At 43.0% G+C, this 10,000-nt stretch overlaps 1 pseudogene across 1 annotated transcript in view; it reads right to left on the bottom strand.

The window, feature by feature from the left end:
• Positions 1–10,000, bottom strand: part of LOC146469774 (uncharacterized) — a 14,147-nt pseudogene that overhangs the window by 127 nt on the left and 4,020 nt on the right. Inside the window, exons 2-3 of the transcript XR_014867160.1 lie at positions 3,362–7,837; positions 1–1,649 (exon numbers count right to left, since the gene is read on the bottom strand). The exon at positions 1–1,649 is cut by the window's left edge and continues 127 nt beyond it. The product of XR_014867160.1 is annotated as an uncharacterized LOC146469774 (transcript). The remainder of the gene's footprint in view (positions 1,650–3,361; positions 7,838–10,000) is intronic.

Genomic DNA, 10,000 nt, shown 5'->3' with positions numbered 1-10,000 from the left:
ATCAACATGTGACATTACTACAAGCTGCTATCTGCTCAGGGTAAACTGAACTCTGAGCTGGCATCTGCTGGCAATTAATTGGTGGCTACCATCTGCTCACACCCAAACATTTTAAGGGGGCTGGCATCTGCCACTCAACTGTCATACATCTCGTAACACCATCAGTGTTACATTATTGCCAGCTGCCATCTGCTCAGGTTCAACCACTGAGCTGGAATCTGCCAGCAGTTAATTGGTGGCTGCCATCTGCCCTATGTTCACCCTTCAATAACTTTTCTGCAGTCCAATCATAGACCTTTCGTTGTGTGGGTGTCAGTGATTAGACAATTGCAGCCAAGTCAAACTGCTTCACTTTGGGTATCAAGTCAGCCATTATACCATCTTTATTTAGAAATTTCTCTAACTTTGGTCTTGATTCTTATAATCCTCGTAAGACATGATGGCATGTTGGATTCTCCCAGTGTCTGCACTAGCTTCTGCAGGTCATTTAGCCACACGGGCTGATTATAGGATACCTTCATTCATATTTGTTATGCATGACCACTAAGGTCCTCAGTCACACAGACTGATTACAGCATAACGGCCCTGATATTTGTTATGCATGGCCACTAAGGCCGCTCAGCCACACAGGCTGATTACAGCATAACGACCCTTATATTTGTTATGCATGACCACTAAGGTCCTCAGCCACACAGGCTGATTACAGCATAACGACCCTTATATTTGTTATGCATGACCACTAAGGCCGCTCAGCCACACAGGCTGATTACAGCATAACGACCCTTATATTTGTTATGCATGACCACTAAGGTCCTCAGTCACACAGGCTGATTACAGCATAACGGCCCTCATATTTGTTATGCATGACCACTAAGGTCGCTCAGCCACACAGGCTGATTACAGCATAACGGCCCTCATACTTTCTATGCATGACCACTAAGGTCACTCAACCACCCAGGCTGATTACAGCATGATGGCCCTCATATTTGTTATGCATGACCACTAAGGTCCTCAGTCACACAGGCTGATTACAGCATAACAGACCTCCCAATAAGAGGTCCTTCACCACACAGGCAGATTACAGGATAGGCATTATGCTTACATCAGATGTGGTCTCAATTGTACTTCAGTACTCTGCTTAACAATGATTATTTTGGGGATAGCATGACTACAGCATACAAAAGAGTAGTTCAGAAGTGGCTCAACAACGACCTTGCGACTGAGCCCACTCTACCATTCTGAGAAAGGTTTCCTCCGAATATGCTGCTATTAAATCTTCCCTCTGCTTACATTGATTTGCTAATACACGCAGTCGTTCCATTTCCACTGCTCTAGCACGGGTAGTTGGAGTGTCCACAGGCTTGAACCTGTCCTCATTTATCAGGAAATCTTCATGAAATGCAAAATCAGGATCTGTACTTTCTCCACCCGCTGATTTTGCTCGTGACAGTGCGACAAATAAAGCTCCTGGGTTCTTAGCCTCAAAGTCCTGCTTTCCAGGGTGGATCACAACATACCTGAATGCTTCTCCATCACCCACAGTCATCCCTTGGCACTTGTGGATCGTTGTTCCCCATGCCAGTCTCAATGGAACTTGAAGACGCTTGCATCGGCATGTACAGTCAGTGGACCGACTTACAGGAACTATGAATGATTTTCCAGTAATCAGAGACCTATGTATGCGCAAAGGATTTTGGGATCGCCAGGGGGCAAATATTGCTAGTCGCTAGAAAGAAATGTATGGCGTAAAGTTGTTTCTTTGTCAAAAGCAGTGGTTTTGGACAAAGAGTAACGCATTTTCGCTGTGATTTTGTGAGAAGCGGAGGTGACTAATGTTTGTGCGTGGAAATTGTAAGTTTTTGTGTGGTTGATGCGATAAAATCTATCGATAAACACTCTTGCGTAAGGTTGATTGTGAAATCTACTGAATCTACATCAAGTTATTGTATTGAAAAAGTACAAACTTAGGCAGCTTAGGTGTAAATTTGAGGGGAATGACTCAATAAAGCCTTTTCAGTTGTAATTATGTGTGTCGAGATTGTTTTGTTTTTAGTTACTTGGGTGTGTTATAACTTCATGGCTGCTGAAATTTTACCCAAACAAAGGAGAGAAATGATTGTGCTAGGGTATGGAAATTACCGAGCTATTGCGCTGTGGAGGGTTGAAACCAGTGATAGTTAACACGGGGAAATCTCCCCTGGCCAGAGCAACGAGAATGCTAACTCAGGATAATTGTCTAATCGTTCTGTGGCGTAATCAAAACACAGGAGGAAAATACTAACTTAAAAGCTCCCACTACACAAACCTCACAGTTACAGAGCGGATCGGCGAAGCGATATTAACAAAAACACAAACGGACTAAAGAGGACTTAAGCCCTCAATTTAACGCATTGCATAGCTTTCAAACAAGCTACAATGATAAAGAAGGGATCAAAAGACAGATAGCCGTGATAAGAAACACAACATCTTGCGACAAAAGCAAATAGCCGGGCTCAGCAACACAAAAGCTGCAAGATACATGTACACCGTTCAAATCGTATCCTTACAGTGATAAAAAGAGAGGCTATACTGTCACCGGATGCACTGAAATGGGCCATACCAAACCTGAACCAAATGCCACAAAGTACATAAGAACGGCAGTCGCTAAACGGAAACAACAAGAGTTCTTAATAAACGATACACATAACCCAGAAGTGACCTTTGAGATCAAAATACAAAACATGCGACAGTGACCATCACGCAAACCCTCCAAACCATAAATGGCATTTAATAAGAAGAAAATCAAGCTCTTAAAGAAAATTTACGGGGGACACCGCTCATTTCATAAATAAGAGGGTGTTCTCAAAAAGATATACCCGCGAAGACAAAACTAAAACACGCACGTGAGCGCGAAGGCTTGTCAACCGTCTATATTTATACACCTCATACAGCACAGTGATTACCGCCTGGCATAGGTTGTTAATATGGACTGTTAATATCGGCACACATACAATTACAACTGAAAAGGCTTTATTGAGTCAATCCCCTCAAATTAATACCTACGTTTGTATTATTTCGAGACTATTGGTCACCATTACTTGAATTCAGTAGATTGCACAATCAACATTTCGCATTTATCGATAGATTTCATCCCAGTTATAACACAAAATCTTACAATTTCCACGCACCAACATTAGTGACCTCCGCTTCTCACAAAATCACGGCGAAAATGCGTTATTTTTTGCCCGAAATCACTACTTTTGACGAAGAAACAACTTTATACCATACATTTCTTTATGGCGACTTGCAATGTTTGCCCCCTGGCGATCCCAGAATCCTGTGCGCATAACATAGGTATCTGATTACTGGAAAATCATTCATTGGCACGACGCTCGGATCTTCGTTGATGTAAGGTGGTCCCTTGTATCCTGGAAAACGCACAAACACTACATCAGGTAAAGGGGTGGGATCATCGGTTGGTCTGCAACCATCTTTGTATAGAAGGTCCACTACTGTGCCAACCGCTCCATTGTACAAACCCCATGAAGCCTTTAAGTTGGCTACCAGCATGACTTTGCTGTCACGGCAAAGATACAGTAGTGGTAGCAGCCCTCGTGCCTTACTACTGTCAGCCTTCTGTGCATGCCTGCCATTGTCAATTGCCTTGATCCTTGCTACTGGGTGGTTTGGCTTTCTGTTACACTCTAGTAGCTTAGTTTTGTTGCGCTCCCATTCCAGGCGATGTGTTGGCAATACGTACAGACCTTGTTCGTCCATCCTTCCCAGAAGTTCTGTACCATGTGTTAAGCGGAGATTGTGCCACTGAAACTGCTGTAGCCAATGGATTTGCTGGCGTGTGGTTTTATAAGTCCTCGAGGACATCAACACACCTCTGAGCTGTTGTTCAGATTCAGTTTGCCTCACAATCTCAGTAAGCTCCACAGCACTATCAAAAGGTGTCCAAACCAAACGGCCATGGTTAGATGGGGCACTGCGACAATCTTGAATGTAGACAGGAGTGTCACATACAGGAGGTAGTTGAACATCATCTCCCATAAGTACTACCACAGGAATACCCCCCATAGCTCGTCTACATTGGCTCCTCTGTTCACTGCATAACGTGCGTGATGTTCCATCCAGCCCATTGTGGTGCGGCCAAACATCGACCGCTCATCCCCAACCAGAACTTTCAAATTATCACACTTTTTCTGAATTCTCTCAAGCACTGGTCCCGCAGGTACTGTCAGCTCATTGCAAGACCTTCCCCCGGTTGGGATTCCTAAGAAACTGTGAACTGTACTGCCTTGAACGAGATAGGCAGCACTCCCCGTCGGGGTTATCACCTCTATTGCATCATTTGTTCCAAACACTTGCCGCACTAACCTCTGAAGGCATTTGATAACATACGACTTTCCAGTTCCAGCAGTTCCAGACACAACAAGCCGCAAAGGATGGTAATCTGGTCGGTTTTCAACAAAGTTGTAGAGGGTGTGCAACACCAGACTCACTATTGCTCTCTGATTCTCATTTAGGAAGAATGGGGACACCTGTGGCAATTCAAGGCCTGCAGTTTCCGTTTCCCGTTCTTCGTCTTCTTTGATTATTTCTTCAAGCCATTTCTTGGGGTCTTTGTCTTCAGGAAGAACAATGCAGGTGCTGTTCCAGTCATAGTCCTCTCCACCGTCATCATAATCCAAATCCTTCTCCACACCCTCATATCTCTGGTTCTGCCCTGCATAGACATCCACCCAATCTGGTTGTTGTTCGGCTTCTACAGCATCATCATCCTCATCCTCTACGAAAACCGGCTCTTGTGGTTGCTCTGCATAACGCTGTGCCTTTGCAACCTGGGCCTTCACGAATGCTGGGCACTCATTACTAGAAATGAAATCGGTAAACCTCTCAATCCAAGATTCAGCATCTCCCTTTACGTCTTGGATGTTAAACCAGTTTGGCCCGTGTAACAGAAGCATTGTTCTACAGTAGTCCTCATTCAATGGCCATGTTGCGTGTGTTGCACCACCACTTACTACAAGAACCTTACCATTTTTTGATGCAAAATGGTACCAAGAAGAGTGCTCCTCACGTGGTCGTGCAAGGTACTTATCCAAAGGGGTGCTTCGAGTTGCAGTCTCACCATCACGTTCAAGTCGCCTTGAGCCTGACATAGACAAGTACGTGAATGAACGGCTACATCGCCAAAGTGCTAGTCCACTCAACTCAAATGATGCCTCAGGTCCACTGATATCTCGTCTTCCCACAGTCTTGATTAGCATTTTAGCACACATTGACTTGCCGGTCACTTGATCTGCATCAGTTGCATCAACAGCATTGACCATGTCCTTAAAAAGATCAGCAGTTGCACCAGTGGGTTCACTATCCTTGCAAGCATACCCACACACATAATCAATTATTGCTATGATATCATCGGTGCTAGGATTGTCTGGGGGAGAATTGGAAAGAATCAAGCTTACGTCCCCATTTGCTCTCCAGGACTGTATTTGATAGCGAGAATGCTGAACCACACGTGGATGGTCACGTGGCATCTCAAGGCGAGGAGCTCCGTTATGATCTCCCACAATTTCTGGGTCGTTCCGCAGTTTCTTCCCTGGGGAAAACTCGCTTCCAAACTCCATCCTGCATACACGTTCTCTTGGCTGCAATCCTGGCTCAGGGTGACGAGGAGTCCTCAAGCAGTAATCGGAACAACTGTGCAGCCCAACTCGGTTCACAAGAAGCAAATGATCTTCCAGTATTGCATTTTGTGTTGCAGCTATTTCCAGTAGCATCTTCACCAGGGGATCCCTTTCATGTGATATTTCTAGAGCCGAACCCTCAGGTGGTGGCCAAAGGTCTTTTCTTGGCTGTCCTTCTTCATCACTGCCAGCTGGGTGTGATGCTGTCATAGCAAAGTTTTCATCAGCCCACTGGCTAAGCCTAGCTGCATACTCGTCTTCGTCACAACCATCTTCACGAGCTTCATGCAACAGCTGGTGTGGCTGTCTGTCATCTCTCCAGCTTAGTTGGTGCCAATGAATTTGACCCCGGGACTTGGCAAATTCATAGCGGTACCAATAATCAGATACACCAAACACTGGCTTCAGTACCTTTTCATGGTATGACTGGGTACGTAGGTCAAAGTAGCTTACCACCACGTGCGTGTTTTCTTGTACAGCTTTGAAGCGGGCATTGCTATCTTCGGCAAGGTTGACCTCTTCCCCCGTGGTCTGTAAAATGTATTGTTCCAATAGTCTTCTTAGTGGGGGAAAGTAAAACTCTGCACAACTTCCAGTCATGAAAAATGAAGGCAATCCGCGCTTTTCATTGACCATGAACTCAACCAAGGCACGAAGCTCTCTGCGCCTTTGATGCCAGTACTGAGCTGTACCGCGCAGATTTGCACCAAAATATAAAAGCCTGTTGGTGATTGAAGTGTCACCCCTCGCTAGTCGCTCTTGAAGATCTGCAACAGTTATGTGTGGGTCACCTAGTTGCTGATCAACAAAGTACCTGCTCTGCTCCAGGGCACGCTTTCTCATGATCATGTTGTGAACAACAAACTTCCATACTTTATGCCGTGCAAACCTTCCGTCTTGATACCACAGCAAGTGCTCCGCCCAGTCGTGAAGTGCAGGACATGTAATTGGACGGTTTATGTGGAAATCACCCTTTCCATAAGGAAACAAGCAAGGAAATGCCATTGTGAAAAAGTAAGGAGTGTTGAACTCAGATGCTGGAGTTGCGTCAGCAGTCGGCCATGGGATCACTGGTCGTTCCATGCCTTGTTGAGCCTCGTCTGACTCTCCTTCCCTTGGTTCAGACACAACTTGATTTATGGCAGCATTGACTTGTGCTTGCACGTTCACTCCTGGCTCAGTAAGAAGAACTCCAGAAACTGTTGAGTCATCGCTGCCATCTGTTTCACCAGCATCCAATTGCTGTGGAGCTGGGCCTTGGTCATCCATGTGTTCTGTTTCAGAAAACTCAACAGTTCTCAAATTGGGCAACTCACCATCCTCCGGTAAATTATGTATGCGAGCAGCATCTATGACAATGTCACTATAAGCGGGATTATTATCCTTTAGAAACCGAATAGCTCCTTCAACACGGTGCCTTCTGACCCTGAAGTCCTTATGGGTATCATTTTTTCCTTGTCTTCTCACACGAATGATATCGACCTCTGCTGGTAGGCGTGGCAGAATGGTTGCAGGTTCTTGAACTGCCTGAGGAAATGCAATGCAATGTCCCCTTGACGCGATACCTCCATGCTTCAACATGTGTACATGCACAGTGGGTGCTAGTCTGGCTATCAGCATCTGCTCAGCATCTGACATTCCAGACAGCTCCTCAGGAACACTCAGCGGGTCCATATTGTTTTCATCAGACCAGACTTTTGGTACCTTCTTATCTCTCCTGCAACGAGTGCACGTGTTTCCTGTGGCTTTGCATTCTAGGCGCCGTTCCTTGCAAACCTCACAACAACTGAACTTGTACGTCATCTGCTCCACCTCAAATGAACGTATTGCACAGTACGCATTGTCCTCTACCTGACTAGATCCTGCTGGTGGAGGTGGTGGTAGGTCTCCAACAACTTCACGCAACCTTTTCTCCTCATCTGATACTCTCCTTTGATTTCGTCGCTTTCTCCTTCTCCTGTCATCCTCAGTTTCCATTGCACCACGTTGTGCAAACTCATACTGCACACCAACTGCTCTTGCTCTTGCAACTAGCTGAAGATCTTCTGAATGGTCACTGTCATTAACTTCCAGAACAGGTTGCTGTACTTGCGATGTTGAGTAACTTGTCGCTACAAGTGGCGGATTTTCCAACACAGGATTTTCTCTTTCAAAGTCTTCTCCTAAAAAAAATTAATAGCTTGTAATGTGAATTTGTAATACTTTTCAAAATAATGTAAGTTGACTGTCACTTGCACTTTGGTACTCTTTTTAACAAGGATAAATAGGTGCACTTAATATGAAGCATAGCTTTCTTGTGCAGTCCCTCACCTTTGTAATTATAATTTTACTATCATTATTTGACTTTAATATCTACTGTTAATAAGTAAGGGTGGAAGTTTTGTAAATAAATAAATAAATAAATTTCATATTTTATCTAGGTACATGTAGATATCTAACCTGAACTTAAAATAAACTTCAACAATTAAAAAAAATTCAATTTACAGACATTTACAATATTATAAAAAACAACAAAAGCATCATTCTTAATACCAAAAATTATTCATGTTAAAAACCAGTGTATATGTACCTGAAGGCAACTTCAGGATTTATGCATTAAATTGTTGTTTGTATGAATGACTTAATGTTTTTCCTAATGAGACTCAACTTCCCATGCCTCAACTTACATATGAGTGCTCCTGTAAATAAACAGTACTGAGACTAACAAGAACTTATAGTTGTTTTGAACCAGACTCTGTTAAGCTAGTGGAATGAGAAAAAGGGTATGAGGAGAGAAATTTGACAGTTCAGCTACTCTTTTGCCAGGTGTAATTCTCCATGACCTTTGCTCATCCCCAACTGAAATGATTTTAATCAGGAACTACAGAAGATTAAGAATGATGAGGCTACTAAACTGAGTTCATCTTGAAGCTATATACATGTAGCTGCTGTGAAAGACAAATTATTCAGTTCTTCAAAGATTTATCACCAGAATTTTAAACCATTTACTACTCTATGTACTGTAAAATAATGTTTTCCATACTTTACCAGATGTCAGACCACAGGGGGTCTTAATCTCAGTGAGGTAATGTACTATGGTAATTAATTGCGGGGACCGAACCTTTTTGCCAGTGTTTAACGAAACACAAAGTAATTCAACTTTCCTTTAGACTGCTTGATTTAGGAGCAAACAGTAAATGGCATTTTTGCAATGTTACATTTCAAGCGCAAAACATCTACAACTTTCGCATTTTTTTTTGTTACATAATCCAGTTATCGTTGTTTACCGGCCGCCACAATTTTTCTGTTGAGTAACAAGATTGGTAGAGTCATCACCGGTCATGCATGCTATTTACAAGATCAATAGCATGGATTCAACCTGATTAAACTTTCTTTCAGTGTACACTATAGTGCATGTGTATGTTATCAATAATTGTTTCAATGGTAAGCTGATTCGGGAGATACTTCCAGTATCTCATACTGTTAGATTTTAATACGGCATCTGCTGTAATGATGTGGGCCAATATGTTACAGCGAGACATTTTGCAATTTCTGCCCGTGAGAGATACAGCAGATTGTGTGTCAAGTGGCCACCTATGGCAGGTTAAAAACAATTGAAAAAAAATTTTAAACAATCATCTCTAAAAGTGGTAGCTTACAAGAGGTGGTTGCCTACGAGAGGTGGTCGCCTACAAAAGGTTCCATCTATAGTTATTTGACTTGAAAACTTATGGTATTTTTAAAAAGTAGTTGCTAATGAGAGGTGGTCGCTTACGAGAGGTGGTCGCAAAGGGAGGTTAGACTGTACTCAAATTTAGTTTTATCACCAGAGTTGATCTGTAAAGAGCAGATATGAATTTCTTTTTCTATTGAATACACTTGCAGTCCAAGCTCATTATTCAATAACACGAACATAAAATTGATGTTTAGAGCAGCAAAAATGGCACAGTGGTTTGCACTCACCTGCCACTCAAGGTCATATGTGGGTTGAGTTTGTTGCTGGTTATGGTCCTTGCTCCTAGGTTTTTTCCCTGGGTTCTCCAGTTTTCTTCACTCCACAAAAACCAACCATAGAAATTCCAATTCGACCCCGAAACAATGGAGAGGATAACCACTCCGAGGTTTACACTAAAATTCATATTTTTTTAAACTTTTTTTTATGTTTAAACTTTACATGTTTTGATTTTGGCAAGAAAAGATATAAAGCAATGGTTCAGTAAGGTCTGTATCATAATTTCCAATATGACTTCCACTTAACTAGCATGACACAAGGTGCACAAAACAATACCATGCTATCTTTGTGACCAAAAGTATTCAATTAGCTCAATCATGAAGGGAAGTATGGG

Source organism: Pavona decussata, unplaced genomic scaffold (assembly GCF_977016875.1).
Source record: "Pavona decussata unplaced genomic scaffold, jaPavDecu1.1 SCAFFOLD_119, whole genome shotgun sequence".
NCBI classification, from domain to species: Eukaryota; Metazoa; Cnidaria; class Anthozoa; order Scleractinia; family Agariciidae; genus Pavona; species Pavona decussata.
This window is presented reverse-complemented; position numbering and strand designations above follow the sequence as displayed.